This window comes from Mastomys coucha, unplaced genomic scaffold (genome assembly GCF_008632895.1).
Source record: "Mastomys coucha isolate ucsf_1 unplaced genomic scaffold, UCSF_Mcou_1 pScaffold13, whole genome shotgun sequence".
Taxonomy (NCBI): domain Eukaryota; kingdom Metazoa; phylum Chordata; class Mammalia; order Rodentia; family Muridae; genus Mastomys; species Mastomys coucha.
The window spans coordinates 34,945,327-34,967,118 of record NW_022196895.1 but is presented as its reverse complement, the minus strand read 5'-3'; the positions used below and the strand labels follow the sequence as shown (position 1 = coordinate 34,967,118).

At 45.3% G+C, this 21,792-nt stretch overlaps 1 protein-coding gene across 4 annotated transcripts in view; it reads left to right on the top strand.

Moving 5' to 3' along the window:
• Fgf1 (fibroblast growth factor 1) overlaps positions 1-21,792 on the top strand; it is a 91,164-nt gene that overhangs the window by 43,969 nt on the left and 25,403 nt on the right. The window contains exon 1 of one of the 4 annotated variants that reach the window (XM_031365550.1): positions 17,913-17,972. The exons of the other annotated variants lie outside the window; for them this stretch is intronic. The gene's annotated coding sequence lies outside the window, so the exon portion shown is untranslated. Of the gene's footprint in view, positions 1-17,912; positions 17,973-21,792 lie in introns of those variants that run through there. 4 annotated transcript variants of the gene reach the window in all.

Sequence of the window (21,792 nt, the reverse complement as noted above, 5' to 3'; positions counted from 1 at the left end):
ATTCAAAGGATGATGGGTCTGAAGACAGAGTTTTGCCATAAATAGCTTCATGTGGAGAAAATACAAATGAAAAGGCCATTGTGGGGTATGAAGAGAATCACACAAAACAACTGGGGTGACTTTGCAGGTCTGCTGGACAGAGAAGGACAGAGCCAAGGTCCTTCCTTCAGACATGACGCAAAAAAAAAAAAAACAAGAGAATGCAGGAAAATGGGAAAGCCCCTCTGCCCAGAGTTTGTGCTCAGTGGAAAACAGAAATATTGGGTCATTCAAATAGGAAAGAGAATAAAGAAGCCAAGAAAGAGTATGGTTCCTGAAGTCTGCTTGGCTTGGTGACCGCTGTATTAAGAAACCATCTAAGTGGGCCAATGTTCCAAGAAGGCCCAGGAAAGCCAGTGGTAGTTATTGAAGTAAATGTGAGAGAGCCAGATGTTGCGACACAAGGAGACAATCATGTCCAAGTTATCGACAATCCAGGAAAGGATGGGCCCACACAAGGCCTTGCTGATTTGACAGTTGTTTCATCAAGAGTGTCATGGTGAAGATGCCCGCTGCCTCTTGACTGCTCTGTGGCCTCAGAACCACACTCCTCAGTCTGAGGGACACTCCTCTTCTGTCCTACAGACAGAGCAAGCACAGACTGCCCACTTCACAGCATTTATCCCTCAGGAATTCTGCTTTCTACTGGCCCAGGGCTTCTGAAATGGAATTTGTTCATGAGTCACCTATGAGGCATCTTGAGAACTTGAGGATCAAGGAGGACTCTTCAGAAGCAGTGGCATCAGAATTGACACCTGAACAATGAGAGGGTCAACAATCAAATAGCTAAGAGACGAAGGACATCTGGGGTTCAGGGACTAGTGTTTGGAGCAAAGGGAATAGCGACTGTCTGTTGCTGGGAAGGCAAGGAAAGCTGCAGCATGGTTGGAGCACCGCTGGCAAGCAGAGAAAGTAGAATGACTGGGCCAGGGAGAGCCCAGAAGCTGCTCAGCCCACAAAACACACATCCCATCACCGAGCTCACTGAGCTATGTCCTCAGCCTCGATGGGAGCATTTTGAGCAAGCAAAGGGACATAATCTATCTCAAGAAAATTGATCCAGAAGCATAGCAATTGAACGCAGGTGGCCCGGGGACATGGTGGCAGCCATGGAGAAAGAAGAAGTCAGAATGATGACATACTTCGGAGACGGAACTTGATGATGAGTTAGATGAGGAAGGGGTGAAATGCCCTCTTATTATTACATGCTCTGCTGGGTTACAGATTCTGAAAATGAAGAAATGGTGGGAAGTCAGATATCGGGTACTGGGAGTCTTGATATGCAAGCTGACAGATTCCTACAAAATGAGAGAGTACCTGAGAGCGAAGAGGGATGACCATGGAGGGAGGCTGGGCTGTGGCCTGAGCTCAGGAGGATGGTAGAGGTAGAAGCTAAGGCCTGTAGGCTACGTAGCATGGACGAAGGAGTGAAAGCGTGTACATAGATGGAGAAGGGGAGAGCATAGAGATGTGGAGGACAGCGTGTAGAAGGAGAAGGGGAGGAGAGCATGCAGACAGAGAAGCAGAGAGGGTGTGGGAAGAGGATGGCAACAAAGAGGAGGAAGAAGACATAGCCAACAATGGCGGCCACCATCAATGGAATGTCAACCACATGCCAGACACCACAGTAGACATTTTCTACCAATTTTCATTATTACCTTATCCCAATGATCCTGGAGGAGGTATGGCTATTTTACTCACTCCAGAGATGAGGGAGGAGCCTCAGGGTACAGATCTGGGTGGGGTTGGGGCCGGTAAGTTACTTAGGGTCACTGGGTTAGGGACTTCAAGAGCTGAGATTCAGATCCATCTCTAGTCTCCCACCTTCTGATCTTGGTTCAGGGACATTGCTCCCATCGAGCCTGCCACAGCAGAGGAACGAGATGTCTCCTGGCACCCCAGAGAGCAAGGTGCTGAGTGATGAGCTAATTTGGAAGTGTAACTCAAAACCCTTCTGTGACTGAGCTGTCTCAGAGCCCGATGTACTCATCCATCACCGGGAGTATTCACACCATTGTGTCTGGCCCTACCTAAAGGACTTTTTTATTGTCTGCCCTTCTTCATGAGTAATGCCACTTTCCATTTTAAGCAGGGACCTTCAGGAGATGACCACAGTGTAAGCCATGATTTAAAGCTAAGCATTGCCTGGGTAGTTACTCACCCCCTTCAGTGTGGCTGGCACACACCCTCCCACCAGGGACACTGCTGGAAGACCTGCTTGCCTGCTGAAACCTGAAGGCAATCTGGATGCCCCAGAGTCCGACTGGGCATGGTGCCAGGATATGTGGAAGCTGGTGGCTTGGCCGGTGCTCCACCTGAAATGCTGGCTGGTTCTGAGCCTCCTGTGTATACTAAAGTTGTGTTACTTATCTGTGTGGCATCTGCTGAGGGCCTACTACGTGCCAGGCACTCTGGTTCTCTGCTAGAGCAGCTGCACAGCTACCAGTCTAGGGAAGATAAACAGGCAAGTATAGTAAAATGTCACAACCAATAGATAAAATATGTAATCCAGCAGTCCAGGGAGATTTGGGGACCAGCAGCCATAGGACTCGATGCCATGGTAGGCAAGGAGGACAAAGAAAATGTTGGCTGGTTTTCAGAATTGTAGGCTAACAAAACAAGCTAAGGAGAGAAGTTTGAGGTTTATTCCAAGAGTCACTGGGAAGGCAACGTAGCCCCGAGTTACAACGTAGGCATCTTTCACCCAGACAAGACGTGTGTGTCTGTGTGTGTGTGTGTGTGTGTGTGTGTGTGTGTTTGTGTGTGTGTGTGAGAGAGAGAGAGAGACAGAGAGAGAGAGAGACAGAGAGAGACAGAGACAGAGACAGAGACAGAGAGAGACAGAGACAGAGACAGAGACAGAGACAGAGATGGAGACAGAGGTGTGTGCACGAAAATAATGATGAAGATGGGTGGGGCTGAAGATGCTGGGCAGTCAAGGATGACAAATGTCCAGAGAAGCAGGTAGAAGTGGGGAAGGTAGGGAGGAAAAGGCTGGCTCTGGATGACCTAAGACTGTCTGAGTCAGAGAAGCCAGGAGGCCCAGCTTAAAGAGAGCCCAGGCTTCCTGAGGGAAGCAGGCACCAGGCACAGCCAGGCTCCTAGGGGGTTCCTGGCCAGAGACATCTAATCTCTGAAGGTTCTACCACCTCTTCGGAACGCCTACCACACGCCAGCAGGTAAGGAGAAACTATGTTCTAAGTCTCTTGTATTTATGTGCTCCTGGGGCCATTCTGGAGGGCACAGTTTTCGCTGTATGTATGACTCTGGGCTTATAGAGCCAGTTAACTCAGAACCATGTTCCTCACGTGGTAGGTGGCAAAGATGAGGAGAAGCTAAAGGGCATGAGAGCAGCCGGCCTTGCAGGGCTGTGCCGACACAGACTGACAACATTGTCTATTGTCCCCTTCTTAGTACACTTGCTGGTTTGCAGGTGAAAGACTGGTGCACAGTGGCTAATGGTATGACTCAGATTCTGTAGTGGGCATGGTGGGACCAGGGTTCAAGTGCAGATGCAGCTGACGACAGCTGTATGTTGGCAGGGTCATGAGGAAGTGAGGGTTAGATGAAGTCAGGTGACCATCTGAAAAGACTCTCTTCTCCCATGCTAAGTGCATAGCAAGTCTTCCCTGCACCATAACCCCTCTCATTTGAACCTTAAGATCAGCTACTGAGAAAGTTCAAGTTTCATTTGCGAGGGGGTCCCCGCTTTCCTAGAGGGAGCCTTAAAAAAGAAACTTTCAGCACGAACTCAAGGCATTAAGCTCTGGACTAGCAAGGGGGATGCCCAGCATTTTTAAAATTAATTATTAAAATTTCCTTGGTTATATAAAAAGGGTTCCTTATAAATTGTACAAAAATAATACAACACACACAAAAAATAAAACCATTGATATTAAACAATAAACTGTTAAAGGTCTCTTAGCTATAATCTTACCATTCAGTGCTGGCTATGATCATATTTTAAGGGGTGTATATGTTCCATAGTGTGCATGTGTGTGCAAATGTATGTATGTAACTTGTAGTCTCCCCTTCCTACCATACTCATTGGTATTGCCTTTTGAAATCAGAGTTCTTAATATCTGAAATCATTATCACCTGATTTAATCTTTGTCCTTAAGAGAGACATGTGCGCTAATATACAAGTTTGGGAGTTCACTAAGGATCAGCAGAACATGGCAGTGACTACCACTTTGTTCAAATGGTTGGACACCAACCGGATACAGTTTATGGGGAGGGATGTGATTAGCACTTTTCCTTACCTACTAAAGTCTGTTTCTTTGTTTTTCTCATGTGGCTGAGGATGACTCTGAGCTCACCATTCTCCTCCCACTGCCCAAGGGCTAGGATTACAGGTGTACGCCACAACATTGGGTTTAGATGATACTGGGAAGTGAATCCAGGATCACTGAGCTACACCCTTAGCCCCAAGGACCCAACTATTATTAACTACTGACACCACACCACAAACAGAGCCCCACAACTTAGTCATCCTGACTAACTAGAACTATGGGCTCAATATCCTCTGATTTCTATTACCTTTCTGCAGGCTCCACTACCTTCTGTTGCTATGAATTTGACTTGTTTTATATTTGACATATAAGCAAGATCTGTGCTCTTTGTCTTTCTGAACCTGACTTATCTGCTTACTTAATGTCCCCGGGTTCATCCATCTTCTTTTGATTAAGGCTAAAGAGTATTCCATCTGTTGATGGACATCTAGGCTGATTCCTAACCTTGGTTGCAGTAGATGCAAGATAAAAATATCTTGGTTGCAATAGATGTGGGGATAAAGATGTCTATTTAATATAGTGATCTCAATAGATTCGATAGTGGAACCACTTACCATCTCTTCAGGCCCAAGGATTTCTTTATTTTTATTTTATGTGTATGAATATTTGCCTGCATGTATGTCTGTATATCATATAAATGCCTGCATCCATGTAGGCCAGAAGAAGAAGTTGAATTGTCTGGGACTGAAGTTATGGATGGTTGTAAGTTACTGTGTGGGTGCTAGGAACTGATCCCTGGTACTCTGCAGGAGTAGACAGTGCCTTTAACTACTGAGCCATGTTTCCATCCCTACCCCTACCCCCAGCCCATTATTAAGAAGTTTTTTCTTATGTATTTTCTTCTAGTAGTTTATAGTTTTGGCTTTATACGTCAGATGCCCATCCATTTTGAGTTGATCTTTTTATATTATACGACCCAACATATTTATTAAACATGTGTTACATGCCAGACCTAGGTGAGAAACTGGGAAATAAAAGCTGACCGAGACAGACAGGGGCTCTATCCCTCATGCAGACAGCCAGACAGCAAGCATGAGGCTTGCTCCGAGTCTAAGGGAAAAGCAGAAGTGCCCTGTCTTTCCAAGATGGGGGTGGGGGGATGGAGGGGTGGAGATAGGGCTGGTGCAGAGAGCTCTAGGCCAACAAGAAAGCAAGATCAAAGGTGAACACAATGTTGGCATATTTTGGAACTGGAAGTTCACCCTTGTTGGAAGCCACTGGTGGATGTGATGCCAGGGAACTCTTGGGCCATCTGTCTTCTCTCAATTCAAAGACCAGGAAACAGCTCAAATATACACTCTGCAGGTGTGCTCGCCAATGGAGAATGGGGCCGGAACACAGTAGATTCTCCGCAGCCATGTGTAGAATAAATGAAAGAGGTCAGGCAGGTGGTCTCAGCCATCTTCTCTGGCATCACCAAGTGCCAAGGGAAACAGGTGTGACTAGGGATTTAGAGCACTGGTTGTCTTCCCTGGCCATATCCCTCCTGGAAATGACAGCAGTTTTCAGAATAGTTAGAACCATGTCGCTGGAAGGCTGAAGTATGGGGCCGTCTGTCTAGGCTCCCATAAGTGGAAAACAGGCAAAAGAGGAGTGGACAATGGTCCCAGTGCCCAGCCTGGCACAAGAGGGTGAGCTGGCTCCTCTGCTAGGTGTCATTGCCTGAGCTATAATTATGTCTCGTCTCAGTCAGCTGCTTCACATCTGAGTCCCACATTCCCAAGACATGCTGCCACCTTCTTAGAGAAGGTGCCTAGACTGACATCCCCCAAATATTCCGGTCAGGCAGCTGTGAAGACTGATTTTGCCCTTGGCAAACACACCCACACATGGGAGGCTTCCTTACCTACTATGTGGGCTTCTGCATGCACACCCCTGTTCTACCTGTTCACCATGCCACTCAACAGCCAGAGTGACCTTTTAAAAATTGCAAATCTGATGATGTCACCGCCCAGGCTACCTTGTCTGGTCTTTTCCCATAGTCCTGCCAATAAAGGCCCACAGAGCTGCAAGTAATTCGCCAGCTGCTCTAGCCACAACCTTCTCTTCTCCTCCCTGATGGATTCTTTAGTTCCTCGACTGAAATATTCTCCTTCTGGACTCAGTACTTTTGTATATGCCTTTCTCTACTGCCTTCCGGGAGGAACAACCCTTTCTCTGGGACACCTTGCCATCTCTCAGGCTCTGTAGATGGATTGTCATGCGGCTCCCTGAAGGCCTTCCACTTCACTGTTCTGACGTCGAGTTCATCCAGAATCCCTTGGAATTTGAACTTCAAGAGTGCCTCATTATGTGTGTCTTACTCTCTATTACTTTCCTCATGCCTGGCACTACTAGGTGCTCATCAAGGCATGTTACATGAAGGCATACACATTCAGATTCTTGAACCCGTGGAAGCAACCTCTCCAAATAAAATGAGGGCAGAAAGAAGCTAAAACGCAGTGCTACTGTCTTGTTTCAGCACTGTCATTTCATCTGGGGTGGGGTGGCCTGCTTCTGTGCTGTGGGTAGGCCTGAGTTAATTCTTCAGAACCACTTGCTGGCTTAGCTCAGAACAGTCTGGGACTTTGTGGTAGGCCATGCCAAAGCAAAGCCTCGGAAAAAACCCCACAAACATCAGACCATGTCCAGGTGCTTCTGCATGGCCCCAGCCTCCTGCCACACAACAGAGCAAGAGCAAGGAGCCTGCCCTCCTCCTGCCCCGTGCTCTGTTTTGGTTCCTCCTCCAACCCCCTCCCAGTAGCAACAACAATTATTCAGTAAAGAAAATAAGAGTAATGGAAAGAAAGAGAAAAAAATAAACATTGAAATGGGCAGTGTCCCTTAGCTATTGCTTAAACACACACACACACACACACACACACACACACACACACACACACACACACACACAGAATAGATTTGGAGACATTTCAGTGACTTTGCTAAAGGAAGAAAAATAATCAAGTTTGTTCCTCTTAGGTGGCACCACTTTTCTTTATGTTATCACAAAAAGAGAGTTACTAGGCCCACGGTTCACACAGAGTCCCCTGGGGTAACCTGCTAGAGGAGAGGTTCCCAGGGTTACTTGGCCCAGTGCATTAGAATTAAGAAGAGGGATGGTCCACGCACAGAAGAAAGCTCAGGATGTGAGCAGCATGGTGGGTCCTGCGCTGATACCAGGAGAGGCAGCTGAGAAGGGAGCTCCACTAGCCCAGGAATTCCAAAGGCAGGTGCCAAAGAGGCTGAACAGAGAAAAATGCCACACATCAGACTATGACACGCAGACAGATGGAATCTCCTGGTCCCTCTTCTAGTGCAAGTGGGAAAAAAAGGGACAGATTCCACTAATTCACTAAGTTAGCACCACCTGAACTAAAGCTAGCAGCAGGGACCTGTGGCAGACAGACTAGGAAGGCAATGGTGGCAGTGGGATTGGACAGGAGCTGGTAGTCGCTTCGTGTCCATCAAGACCTTTGTGTATGTGGAGTGTGTTTCATGCATTAGGTCAATTACTCCACCTGGACACCTCCCACAAGATTAGTACGGTCATTAGTCTCTGAGAGAGAATGTTGAGATTCAGGGGATCCAAGGGACTTGCCTAGAGTGAACTGGTGCCAAGCTAGATGGGAAGCCAGGTCCCCAAATTTGGAGTAACTGATGTAAACTGTTATAGTGTATCTTCCTGATTTCCTGGTGCTTATAATCAAGTGGAAAAGGCCTCATAAGATAAGCCTGCTGCTCTTCCAAACGCTTCCAGACCCGTCAAGTTCTGCTTAAAGTGTGCTATCGTTCCTAGCCCCAACTTCTGAGCTCTCCCACACTCCTCCCACAAGTCAGTTCCAAAGGCTTACAAACCACATGCTCAGGTTTATCAGTGACAACCCCACTCCTTGTACCAACTTTCTGTACTGGTTAATTCTTATGCTGCTGTGGTAAAACATGCTGGCAAAAACAGCCTAAGGAAGGAAAGGTTTATTTTGGTTTAAAGTCTGAGGATAAAGTCCACCATTCAGGGAAGACACGCTAGCAGGAACATGAGGTTGCTGGTTGAACTGTGTCCTCATTCCAGAATCAGACAGGGATGAATGCTAGCGCTCAGCTCACTTTTCCCCTTTTTATGCAGTCCAGAACTCTAACCTACATGATGCCATAGGTTGGGTCCTCCCAATTTATTCAACCAAATGAAGAAAATCCCCCACAGCTATGCCCAGAGATCTATCTCTTCAGACATTCTAGATCCTGTTGACAATCAATATTAACCATTATAATGTTTATATAAGTGTATGTTTATATAATTTTATAAAATATTTACATTTTTAATATAAAAATTAACAGGAGAGCCCAGCACCATGGCACACAACTTATAAACCCAGCACTCAGGAGATAGAGGAAGGGGGATCAGGAAATCAAGGCAAGCCTCTAGTACACAGAAAGTTCGAGGCCAGCTTGAACTACATGAGACTCTGTCCAAAAGAAAAGAAAATGTAATGGGAATTAATTCTGGCAGAGATAATCATATACCTTAAAATATTTTTGTCATTATGTATATATTCTAATTTTCCTATCTTTGCCTACCTATATGAATTGTCCACCTCCTGTTTATGTGTTGAATTGATAGGGCAGAGCTAAAATTAGCCCTGTTCCCCAAGTATGGGGGAACCATACCCCGTGGCACAGGAGAAGACATGTGTCTTAGAGATGCTGTGACCACAAATGAAAGCCCCTGCTGAGTCTCCGGTTTTTTGTTGTTCAAGGAGAATGTCCTTGTTTGGGATCTTTATGTTCCCAACTCCCTGGAAGCACTGCTATTCTGTTGGTAACCTAAAGCACTCTGTGGGCAGGATGCAACCAAAGGCAAGATGGACGAATCAGCGACACTCTTCCTTCAAGGAATTTATAGCTGACTTGGACTTACGCAATTACTCCACAGAGTTAGTTTCCTTTAGTAAGGAGAATTAAGTTCAATCTGACAAGTTGCAAGTAAGGGAGCTTATATGGGAAGGAAGAAGGGAAGCCTCACACCTGTGCTGAAGGCAGTGGGAGAGACATGAGCTCTGGGGAGGAAAGAGCCTCCCCTCCTGGAGGATCATCCTAGCAGCTTGATTTCCTCCCATCTTCTCATTTTAATGCACAAACAACAGCATCAAAATAATAAATGAGCAATTGACTAAAGTAATGGTCCAGCCAGCATGGGGGGTAATTTCAGAACGGAAATCTGAGTCTGGCCAGATAGTCTGCTGAGAGAATGATTGAAGAGAGAAGCTCCTAGAAGCAGATAAAATTTCTTTGTAATGTTTGCCTTGAGGAAAGGCATCCTTTCACAGGAAGAAGGCCAAATCCGGTCTATTTTTGTAGGAGCATTTCAAGTGGTCAGTCGACTTATTTCCTGTGGTTCCCAGAAATTCTGCAGCTGACTCTGAAGAGGATGTTGGTGATAGGGAACGGGGACTTGATGAGTGAGAATCAGTAATTATCTCTATATTTGCCTCTTTTTTTTTCTATAAAAATAGTCTAGGGGAAAGCCACCTGTTTAAAAAGTGCAAGGTTCATTACAAAAGAGCTTAGGGAGGCACATGAAAATCCCTCAGTGTGGCAGAGTCCTTGGGTCTTGACAATTTGCAAGCTGAAATTTTATTTATCTGCTCATTCTCTCTCACCCTTTTCCTCATCACCTAACAAGCATTTGGGCCAACCCTTGAGGACTAAGAAGAAGGTGAAGAAAAGTGGGCTCTACCCCTAGGAGCTCAGTGTCTAAGAAAGGAGACACACCAAAAGGGAACTCATAGTGAGGGATAAATAATTCATTACAAGTGGTGGTAAGGAAGAGAAGAACAGGAGGCTGCACAGCCTGGAGAGATGGCTCAGTGGTTTACAGCTACTCTTGCAGGGACCCCATGTTTGACTCCCAGTACCTACATGATGGCTTACAACTACCCATAACTCAAGTTCCAGGGAACCCCCCACACCATCTTCTAACTTCTGTGGATACTAGGTATGAACATGGTGCACATACACACATGCAGGCAAAATATTTGTACAAAGAAATCTTTCAAAAACTGATCAATATATTTTAGAGAGGGAAGGAGAACATAGGGGGAAAGGGGCACTAAACTTGGGTGAGGAGGTCAAAGACCATCTCTGAGGAGGTGGCCCCTCAGCCACCATCGAAAGGGTGAGTAGAAGCCAGCCAATAGCTACTGCTAGGAAAAGACATTGCTGGAAAGGGAACTGTTTGTTGGAAGACTATATGGTGAATGAACGTAGGATCTAAGGGTAGATGAGGAGGAGGCTGGAATATGGGACCAAAGTAGTGTGGGGATGTCCTGGGCCACATAGCATCATAAGGCCCAACCAGGATTTAGATTTTGCTTCATAGAAATGCAAAATTATAGAAAATTTAAGCCAGGGAATGATCAACCTGAAACAGGTTTTTAGAGCTCTCGCTGACACTGTGCATTAAGTAACATAATGAATCATATAAGAAAAGTGGGCTCAGATGGGCGTGGTAGCACACACCTTTAATCCCAGCACTTGAGAGGCAGAGGCAGGTGGAACTTTGTGAGTTCGGGGCCAGCCTGGTCTATATAGTGAGTTCCAGGACAGCCAGGGCTACACAGTAAGAGCCTGCCTCAAAAACAAAAACAAAGAAAAAATAAAATCAAAGGAAAGGAAAGAAAAGAAAAGTAAAGAAAAGAAAAAGAACAAGAGACAGAAGTGAAGATGTGTAGCCCAGTGCAGAAAGTGCCAAAGGAGCTGGTAATGAGGTGTACATTTGTTACGCCTTCAATGGAGTCAGAGTCTGACTGGTGTACCTCAGCGATGTCAGGCAGCTAATAAGGCTGGGACTGGGGTAACATGAAGGAAGCCATTGTTGTAGGCTTACTTAGCAATCATGCAATACTTTATTTAAAAAATTCAATGTAATGGGGGAAATATGTATATTAGAAATAATAACAATAATAATGAGGAAGAGGATGAAAGACAGTTTCAGTAAAAACGGTAAAAATATGTGAGCAAAACAAACATGACATGAAACATGAAGTTTTTTTTTTGTGTGTGTGTGTGTGTGTGTGTGTGTGTATACATATACACATGGACAGGTGTGTGTGTACAGTAGTTGAGACAGATGGTAGTAATAATCATAAGTTACCATGACATATTTAGGCCTGAGATGAAGCAGGATAGTGAGGGGAACTTCTTCAGATGAAGGTGGTACAACAGAATTTAATGCTGAGGAGGCAGAAGCCCTGCCTCAAAATGCTATGTGTTAGTAAGGATTTTCTGTCAATCAAATTCTCTGCACTGTGAAATCCTATAGTCTAAGGACTATCCCTGTGGAAGGTCATGTTGAGCAGCAACATTCATCTATGTATGGACTTCCTATAAGATCAGATCTATGGGAATATCACACCACTGTAGGGCTTCATGCAGTAGGATGGAAATACTGAGAGCTATCCGCCTTCTCTCTGCCTGGCTCTATGAGCCTATCCAAAGGCAGACTGATAGAACTCTAGAAGAGCCCCTGGAACTTGACGAGACCGGGGAGGATCCGGGAATGTAGACCCTTGGCTGTCCAGGGTAGTTATACACATAAATATGGCAGCAGAGAGAAGACAGGAGACCCTCTGAAGCCTCTCCTTCCCCCTTGTTGCCCAATCTGTTCTCAAAGGCCAATAACTTAAGTATCTCCATTTTTTTCAAAAGGCCACACCCAACACAGTGATTCTTTGATCCCTAAAACATGAGAGGGGTAGTGGATGCTGAAGAAGATAAATGGCTTTGGAAGGTCAGATAGAAAACACACACAAAGGAGGAGACCATGAGCGCTGAAGATCTTCGAGCACCGTATGCTTTGAGCTACCAGCCAAGCTTGAGTAACCTTCTCGGAGAGGCCTCCTCTGACAGAGGGGTGGGCAGTCGCCGTGGCTAGTGGTGCCTACCTACCCTCAGCATTTTCTGAGATACGGCGTGTTGACCGTAACATGTACCTTCCAGGAGACAGGAGATACCAGGGCAGATTTATCTCTTAGGTTAGCTCTTAAAAGGCATGAGATTTCAGCTCACTTCCAAGTGATTTCATCCCTTATCCAAGGCTGGCCATTCCTTCCTGCTCCATATCCCTCCCATAATATGCACCTGGGTGCTCCACTGTGTGGGTACCTGTATATGAAAAGCTATGTTGCAAGATCCTGAGAGCCTCGGGGAGCATTGAAATGCAGAGCAAACGGAAAAACAGCCTTTTGGGAACTATTCATATGGGATCAGAGAGAGTTGGTAAATACAAGGAAATCTAAAAATAACCAGAGCCCTTAAAAAGAAGAATACCAAAGGGAGCAAGTGTGTCCCTGCTCTACTGTAGTTCCCGCAAAACCAGCCTTGGAATGCTTGTGCCCGCTGGAGCCTGTGATACCCATAGGGTTCTTCTGCAAACCCTGGGCCTAGCTCTGCCACTGGGTTCCAGCCTGGAATTCTCAAGACCCAGCAGGGGCCTCCATAGTTTTCTTTCAAGGTCTGGAAGTAAGCAAGCTCCATGGATTTCCATTCCTTCCTTGGTACCCAAGCATCTTAAACATCAGCTACACCCCCCTCCCCGGCCCTGCCACCTACTCTTCCAGAGACACTTGGATAACATCTGGCCAAAACATGAGTTTCATCCTTCGTTTTCGTACTGTTTTAAGTGACCCAGGGCTATTGAAAAGGAGGCTGCTGCCTGATAGTGAGGCGATGTTATAAACAAATGTTGGGGGGGGGGGGGCGAGGGCTTTATGTCTTGGCTAAGACAAAGGTCTACTTTGCTGAAATGCGCAGTTCCTCCACTGCACAGTTGTCTAGGGCTGAGAAAAATGGGCTACTTATATGGCTCGCAGAAGGAGTAGAAAGCCGTCCCCAAATGAGCCTCTGAGAGAAGCTCATTTGCTCAAAGTGTTTCATGAAACTCCAGTAGTTTAATTAAGAATCGACCCACCAAAGCACAGGAGCAATGAGCAGTGAGCAATGTAATAATCGTACCTAGCAACACTTGTCATGTGGAAGGTTCCTGCCTAGGCCTTGTTCTGTTTCCTTATGACACTGTCACAAGATTGGCACTCCTGGTTTTCTTTATTATGATCTGCTGTACATAGAACCTTGGGCTACGTGCTAAACACAACCTTTACCACTGTGCTATATTCCCCAGTCCCAGATAACCCAGAGAAACAGAAAGGTCAAGTAACTTGCCAGCCATAAAGGAGGCAACGACACCACAGAAACAAAAATTCAAGTCTCAAAGGGTGAGAATGCTTCCTTTGTAGGGGCATTTTCAAACCTCTAAAGCTGGCTCTTCCCTAAGTGGGTTCTGGCCTTGTCCCACCTCTTTATCAGCCGACGAGGGTGATAATGATACTCTATGACTCTGGGTCACCTTGAGGCATAAAAAGGAACAAGCTGGAGGTCACCACTGCAGCACACGGGAAGGGACAGCTGGCATGAGCACCTTGCATGAGAGCAAGTTCTCATCCCTTCTCTGATGCTGTCTATGGGGCTACACAAGTCACAAAGGCTGGTAGGGTACAAAGAACAGAGAAGGTGAAGGGTCACTCAGTACAAGGACCATTTGTTCTCCTGATCACACTCAACCCAGCTGTGGAACTGTAGAAGCAGAAAACCTTACGTTCAGATCTTAAGCTTTCAACTCTAAAATGGGACAGGATACATTTCAAAACTGAAAATATGATTCTATTCACTTACCACCTTTGTTAAAAGGGGGTGGGGACAATGCTTCTCTAAGAGAGTTTCTTTGAAGGTTAATAATTAATGTATTCAGCATGTTCAGGACCATGCCTGGTACCCCCACACACGTTTAGGAACTTTTACTGTTTATGGTTGTATCTAGACAGGCTATTGGGCAATGCTTTGGTAGGGCAAGGCTTCGGCTGGTCCAAATAGATAACAAGCACACTCGTCAAAAGACTGAGCTTGAAGATGTTAAGCTTTCTAGGTCAGGAGTGGGTGGGGGTCAGGGGAGAGCAAGCAGGAGAAAAGACTCTGCAAGCACCATCTTCTAAAGGGCAGAGAAGTCAGCTGACTTGAAGAAAGGAATGTCCTTGCTGAGCCCGTCCTAGAGACTGTAAAGTTGCACAACAGATTAAAAAGATTTTTGGAGACACATCAGTCAGAGGAGGTTGAAGGAAGAAGATTGAGGGCTGCAGGAACCCCTGCAGAATCACTTAACATTTGGCTCTGAGCCCCAGCTTTAATGCATCAGTCTACAGGAAGGATCTTTCTGTTTAAGATGTGTACAGGTCTTCAGGACACTCTGGACCAGAGTGTCCCATTAAAATCCAGACAGAACTGGGGCCAGCAGAGCACACCACTGCGCCAGGCAGCCTCTGCTTTTCCTCTCCATGTGCATCTGTTCTCCGAAGGCACTTAAAAGAATGTCTGACCTCCGGTTGGATGATAATCTTGTGGCGGGGAGGAGGTTGGAGGGTGGACTAAACCAGGCTGCAAAGGATAAAAGGTCTCCAGTGGAGGGAGAAATAAAAGATGTCAGAGACGACCCTCATGGGGAGGAGGTGCATCCGTCTCTCTCTGTCTCTGTGGAGATGTATAAGGTCATGGGGCTGAGACTGAGCTGCCGGGTGATGCACCTGAATGAGATGACAGTCTCACTCCCTGCCAATTGCACTTGATCCAGGCCACAGTGGCTTTCTCTGGAGCCTGGCTGAGTCTGTCAAGGCTGATTAAGCCACATCGAGGGCAGAAAGCACAGCGGTACATGCTTTTTATCCCAGTACTCAGGTAGCAGAGGCAAACAGATTCTGTGAGTTCAAGGCCAGTCTGGCATAACATAGCAAGTTCCGGGTTAGCCATGGCTACATAGAGAGACCCTATCTTGAAAGATTTTTTAAAATGGAGTCAGGATAGTTCATCTGTCATACATCATGGAACAACCCCAATGGGACACACAGTCCCCTAATCAAACATAATAGCAATTCTATAGGCAATCAGATAGAAGTTAACAACGGGTAAACAACGACTTGAAAAGGGCTTGTAGAGAACTTGGTCACTGAGTTATGAAAGTACTTATAGTTTTTTAAGATTTTGGATTGGGAACTAGGGACTCCGGGGCTCCCTTTTCCTTTCTTTCTCTAAATTCCCAGGTCATCTACAGCATACTCTCCATGACATGTGACTGTGAAGTTATTGACATATGAAGGATGTCATCTTGATATCCCCCAAGTATTTGATTCTGGAAGCCCAGGAACAGTGTATGTCTCACAACTTGTGAGTTCCTTGGAATCAGAGGGCTCCTCAAGAACTGGAGAGGGGGGTGGTAATGTAGATCAGTAGTAGAGAACTTGCCTAGCATGCAGGAGAGACTGAGTTCAGTCCCAGTGCTGAAAACAATGGAGAGGAAAACTAGTAAAATTACTTAAGCCCCCTGTCATCGTGGACAACATAACCTTCAAACCCACAAATTCACAGAGAGCCCCTGACTGCACATCTAACCCAGTGTTTCTCAACCTGTGGGTTTCAACCCCTTTGGGGTCAAAGGACCCTTTCACAGGGGTCACATATCAGATATCCTGTATATCAGATATTTACATTGTGATTCATAACAGTAGCAAAATTACAGCTCCGAAGTAGCAATGAAAATACTTTTATGGTTGGGGGGTCATTACAACATGAGGAACTGTATTAAAGGGTTGCAGCATTGGGAAGGTTGAGAGCCACTGACCTAAGCAACTGAGAAAACAACACCGTGGCATGTGAATGATGAGGGAACGTTCCAATCTAGCAGAATGGCTCTTTCGAAGCACCTTTAAATGTTAAGACGCAAGTTCCTCCCCCTCTAAATCAACAGCATGAACGTGTGCACAGTGACAGTCAAGTTAGCAACAACCAAATGCTCACACGTTCTCCTAGGGCCAGGCTAAGCACTTTGGATGACTCGTAGGTTAAGACTCACAGTGACTCAGTGCAGCAGCCGTGGTTATGAGGGAAATAAGCCCCTGCAAGAAAGAATAGTTTGCTAATGAATGTCCAACAAGATCTGAAGTCGAATGGTACGCTGGTAAATCAGGTAGGGGGTGGGTAGAAAGAAAAGAAAGAACAGAATGTTTAAAAGTATATTCTTTAATTAAAATAGAATTCATCTCTTTCCCACCTTTCCCCCCTTTTCTCCTTCCAGCCCCTCCCAGGTACCTTCCCTCAACTCCTTCTTTCTTCCCACCACTCAAGTGAACCACCTCTTTTTCTTCATTATTGTTACACACACATAAATGTATATTTATGCATAAACATATAAAAATAATTTGTTGAGTCTGCTTTTGTTATTTGTATATACAGCTTCAAGGCCACTCTACGATGGACAGCCAATAAGGGGGCTCATCCCTGGGAGAGGGTATTTCTCTCCGAGTAGTCATTAGTTGACTGCAGTTCTTTGTCTAGGGTGGGACCCCATGCAATTTCCCCACTTCCACGTTAACATGCTGATTGATATTGCCATTGCTCCAGTCTTGTTTATGCAGACATTACTATTGTGTAAATACTCACCGGAGCTGATTTCAAGCTATTAATGATGGTCTAACAGAAGGCAGTATGATTTCTGCCTGGGCTATGATCTTTCAGGAACTTGGAGGGCTTAACTCCTGAATTCTCTGGTCAAAGTTCACCCCCAAAGTTGAGTACACAGTGTATTGTCAATGATGGAAAAAGATTTCAGCCCATGGAAGAGAACTGGCTTGGGACAGCAGGCTGATATGCCAACCCAGGCCAGCGCAGCCAGGTCACACTGAGATCCATGCAGAGCACCTAGGACACAGCAGGAGAAATGAAAAGAGCTAGGAACACACTGTCTCCATGCCCATAGCCAACTTTCCTTCAGAGAGGGTGTGCCTGCCTCAGGACTATGTGCGGCAGAAATAAGGAGACCTGAAATCCTTCTGCCAGGCACTATCAATGCATTTTCTTGGTCAGATAAAGAGTCTAGACCTCCAGATAAGGGCTTTGACCCTTGCCCTTCTGGACTCAGTCAGTAATTTTCATAGTATTTCTTCTGAAGAAGTAAGGAAATAATAACTGCAAGTGGGAACAGAGTTTGGGGGTCTGCTTCTATGGATAGGGTTTCCTGTCTAATATGATCACAATTAAAATCACGTAAGACTTTTGGCTCAGCCTCTCTGTCAATAGCTGCAGGACGGCACCTGCTAATTAGGCCTCCCGAAAGCAGGTTTCCATTGGAGCAGACAGGCAAAGGTACCTGGCAAGCGTTGGAGGCAGAAGGAGTCGGTGGCTGCCATCTCCGAGCTCCAGAGACTAAGGAAGCGGGCAGTCAAGAGCTAGTTAAACTGTATTCACTCACTCAACCTACAAATATTTGTCAAGGGCCCGTTAGGTGCCAGGCATCTTGCCAGCCTCTGGGATGCCATGGTAAGCAAGACAGACCAGTTTCTGCCTCTAGGAAGCTGGCAGCTCAGTCTCAAAGGGAACTATTAATTAAATAATCACGAGGATGAAGGTGTAATTAAAAACTGATGCCCGGTTTCCAAAGGAATAGGAGGTGGTCCTGTGAGGACAGGAGGAGCCGGGCGGGCTCAGTTCTCAGAAGTCAGGAAAGGCTTTCTGAAAGAACTGTTGGTTGAACTATGATCTGAAGACAAACGAGCAGTTAACCAGGTAGGTGGGGCAGAGGGAAAAGGAAAGTACTCCAGACAGAGAGAAGGGCACGGACAAGCAGCACGGGGTGGGAGGAAGGGCAATAATCTCTAGGAAGTAGAAGGCAGGTTTGCAGAGGACACTGGATAGGACATGAGGCAGGGTTCGGGGAAAACAAGGCCTGGGCTTCCAGCAGGCTAAAGCAAAGTTTTAGTGCAGCAGGAATGCACTGAAGGGAACCATGGAACAGCTGTGACCATGGAACACAGCTGCCAGTGACATTGCCGCTGAAGGAGCCCAAAGAACCAACATCTGATCTGGTGTGTGCAGTGTGGATGGGTGTTGGGAGGTCAGAGTTGGGGAGTGTGTCTACACAGAGCTTTCTGGAGGAGGAATTATGAGAGATGAATTTTTGAAGAGTGGATGTGATTGGCTGGGCTACAGTGGAGGAAAGAAAGAATCTGCCACTGTGGGGAATGGGATGAAGCCTAGAAGAGTATAAAGGGGGCAGGAGAAGGTATTAAAAGGCCAATAAGACAAAGCAACAGAGTTAGGCAGAGACCAGATCATGAAAACCGCAGAGGCAAATGATAGGACTCCACATTTATTCCTAAAGGCAGCAGAAGTCTGCTAAGCCAAACATCTTCTGGAGGGAGCAATCCTCGGGTTTCTGGGGTAGGGAGGTCTTAAACAGCAGGGATGAAGTGAGCATTGTTAGAGACCAGAGTGCTGCGCAGGCCACAGCTGTCCAGGTGGGAGCTGTGCAGGGTCTGCTGTAGGCAGGGGAGAACAGAGGAAGCTGCTGGGAACCTGAAAAGCCTTGCCACCTCCTGATGGGTGATGTTTCTATTCAAACAATAGTCTGGGAAAATAAATGCTTCTATCTGGGTTGAGTCTTGCTTTTGCGATCTTGGTAAATATCCCACGGATCCTTGAGAGTAATGGTGGTCACTTTGTTGGTAAGTGAAGATCTTCTTGGACAGCTATTCAGTGAAACGGTGGTGATGACGTTCCATCATCTGCATCCTTGTTTGTAGGTTTATCTGTTCATACTATCGTCCAAGACAAAGGTGGGCCAAAGATTCTCACCATAATTGTAAGGTTATCAACTTCTTGGGTTTTTTTTTAACCTTGAATATACTGAAGCTGTGTCATCAGATATACATGAACTTGGAAATTTCAAGTCTATCTGTTGAATTTTTCTGTTTATCACTACTTGATGATTGCTTTATGTTTTTAATCATTCTTTTTACTTTGGAATTATTTTATCTCATATCAATGTAGCCAGGGCAACTTTTAACCTTTTATTATTATTTGTCTATCATGTTTAAATTTTTAAAATACTTATTTGAGAGAAAGAGAGAGAATGATAAGGGTGAGAATCCAGGGTACATGTTTGTGTGTGTGGGTGTGCATAGGCTAGAAGTCAGCATTGGGCGTCTTCCTCCATCATTTGTTTTCTGAGACAGCATCTCTCATTGAACCTGGCTCTCACTCAATGGCTGGCTGGCCACTGAGCCTCAGGGACCTGCCTGTCTTTGCCCTCTGGAATTACAGATTACATCACATGGTGTTTTCATAGATGCTGGGGATCAGAATGTGTGGCCTCATCCTTAAGCACCAGGTACTTTACTGACAGTCTTCTCCCAGCCACTCTTCATGGTTCTGTCCTATGTACTTATCTTAGGCTGGCCTGACCTGAACCTCCCCCTCTCTATCCCTCTCCCCCTTATACCTGATCAACCCTCCCACCCCCGGCACCCATCCTTCCACTCCTACATTGCATATGTTCTGCCACCTTCCCTCTCCCCTAAAGCCTGTTTGTCTCCTCCCACGGCCCTCTTTCTAGTTGTTTAGTCTCTAAGCATTCGTGTGCTCACATAAATATACATAATACAAAAATTAGAAGATAGGATCTCCATATCAGAGAGAATACAATCTTTTTGAACCCTGCTTACCTCACTCAGTGTGATATTTTCAAGTTCCACCCATTTTTCCAGTAAACTTCGTATTTCCCCTTTCTTTATGGGTGTGCAAAATTCTCCTTTGGTGTATGTTCACTTTCGACATCCATTCACCAGCTGATTAACATCTAGGCTGCCGTCATCCCGTAGCTATTGTAAACAGAGCAGCAATGAGCTTGGCTGCGCAAGTGATTCTTCCATAGGACACAAGAGTGCTTTGGTTATATGCTCAGGAATACAGCTGGGTCATGCAGGAGTTGTAGTTTCACCTTTTTGAGAAGCCTCCACACAGATATCCACAGTCCTGTGGATGTGGTTTATACTGTCTTCGCCTCTATTTCCAGTCCTAAAGGTTTCCGTTTCCCTACGTCCTCACCAGCGCGTTCCCATTTGCTTTCTTGGTGACAGCCATTCTGCCTGAGATGGATCTCAGGGTAGTTTTCCCTTTCATCTCCCTAATGGTTATGAATGCTGATCTGTTCTTAAAAGTTATTGCTCATCTGTATTTCTACTTTTGAGAGCTCTCTGTCTAGTTCCTTAGTCCCTATTTTGAGTGGGTTGTTTTTCTCTTGTTTAACTTTTATGAGTTCTTTATATATTCTAGATATTAATCTTCTGCCAGCTGATGAATCATTTGTCAACTGTAAAGATTTTCCCCTACATGTAAGCTGCCTCTTCATTCCACTTGTTTTTTAAGACTGGGTCTTACTGACTTGTCTGTAGTGTGCATGACACTGAAGCTGGTTTTTTTTTTAACCCTTTTGTTTTAACCATTCTGCATGCTTATATTTAAAATGTGTCTCTTATAATCAAAATATATATGCCTATATGGATTTTAAAGAGCGCCTATGCTAAATAATTTAGTCCATTTATATTTATTGTGGCTATAAATATGTTTGATTTTATTCATGTATTTTTGAATAATATTTTAACTTTTCTAATTTTTTTCTGGATAATTTATACAAATGCAGTTTTACCTACTCTGCCTCATCCCTCTAACCACTACCAGCTGTTAGCTAGAAATGCCTTTTATTTATTTTTAACATTAACATACAGATCTGACTTAATAAAATCTAAAGTGAGCTAACATCTCTAGAGGTAGTATTAAGGTTTTTTTGGGTGGTTTCACTTAGAGAGGCATGAACAGTATATAGAACTGAAGCTAAGCCCTGTTTTATATGTGCTAGGTTTGAGGACTACTTTAGTAGAAACTCACTACTTTTAATGGCCTTATGCAGTTGCAAAACGCCTTTCTACATAAATAGTCTCTGTTATGTAAACAGCAACAGGGGTTAAAACAGACGTACAGATGTCAGTGGTTTTTTGTCTTTGGTTCTCGGAACTAAAAACCTTTCTCCAATCCCCAAGAGTTACTTCCATAACTGTCCAGATGCCCACATCTGAACCTGAATTCTCCTTTACACAACAGTTAATCTTTGCCTCTTTCATCTTCTCTGTTACCACCTTAAGAGCAAAAGCTTAGCTAATTTATGCTACATATGGAAGGGAATTAAAAGAAAAAAAAAAAACTATCTTAAATAGAGCTGACCCAGACCACACCAGGCTTCAACCAGTTTAATAATACCATGTGCTCTTGTGTCTAACAGATTGGGTCACATTTTTATGCCTTTCCAAGTGCTTTTTGAATGTTGTGTTTGTTTAATCCTTTAGAGGATTCTGTGCAGCAAGTAGCATGGGGAATCGTTAGAGGAAACATCTCCTGGGCAAGTGGCCCAGCCACATTCTCACAGCCCATTTGTGCACGCCCAGGGCTGTGCAGTAGGTGCTTGGTATCCCACGTGGAGAAATGACATGAGTTCCCAAGCAAGGCTATAAACTTCCCCGTTTCATGTGTCTGATCCAGAGGCCACAGCCGG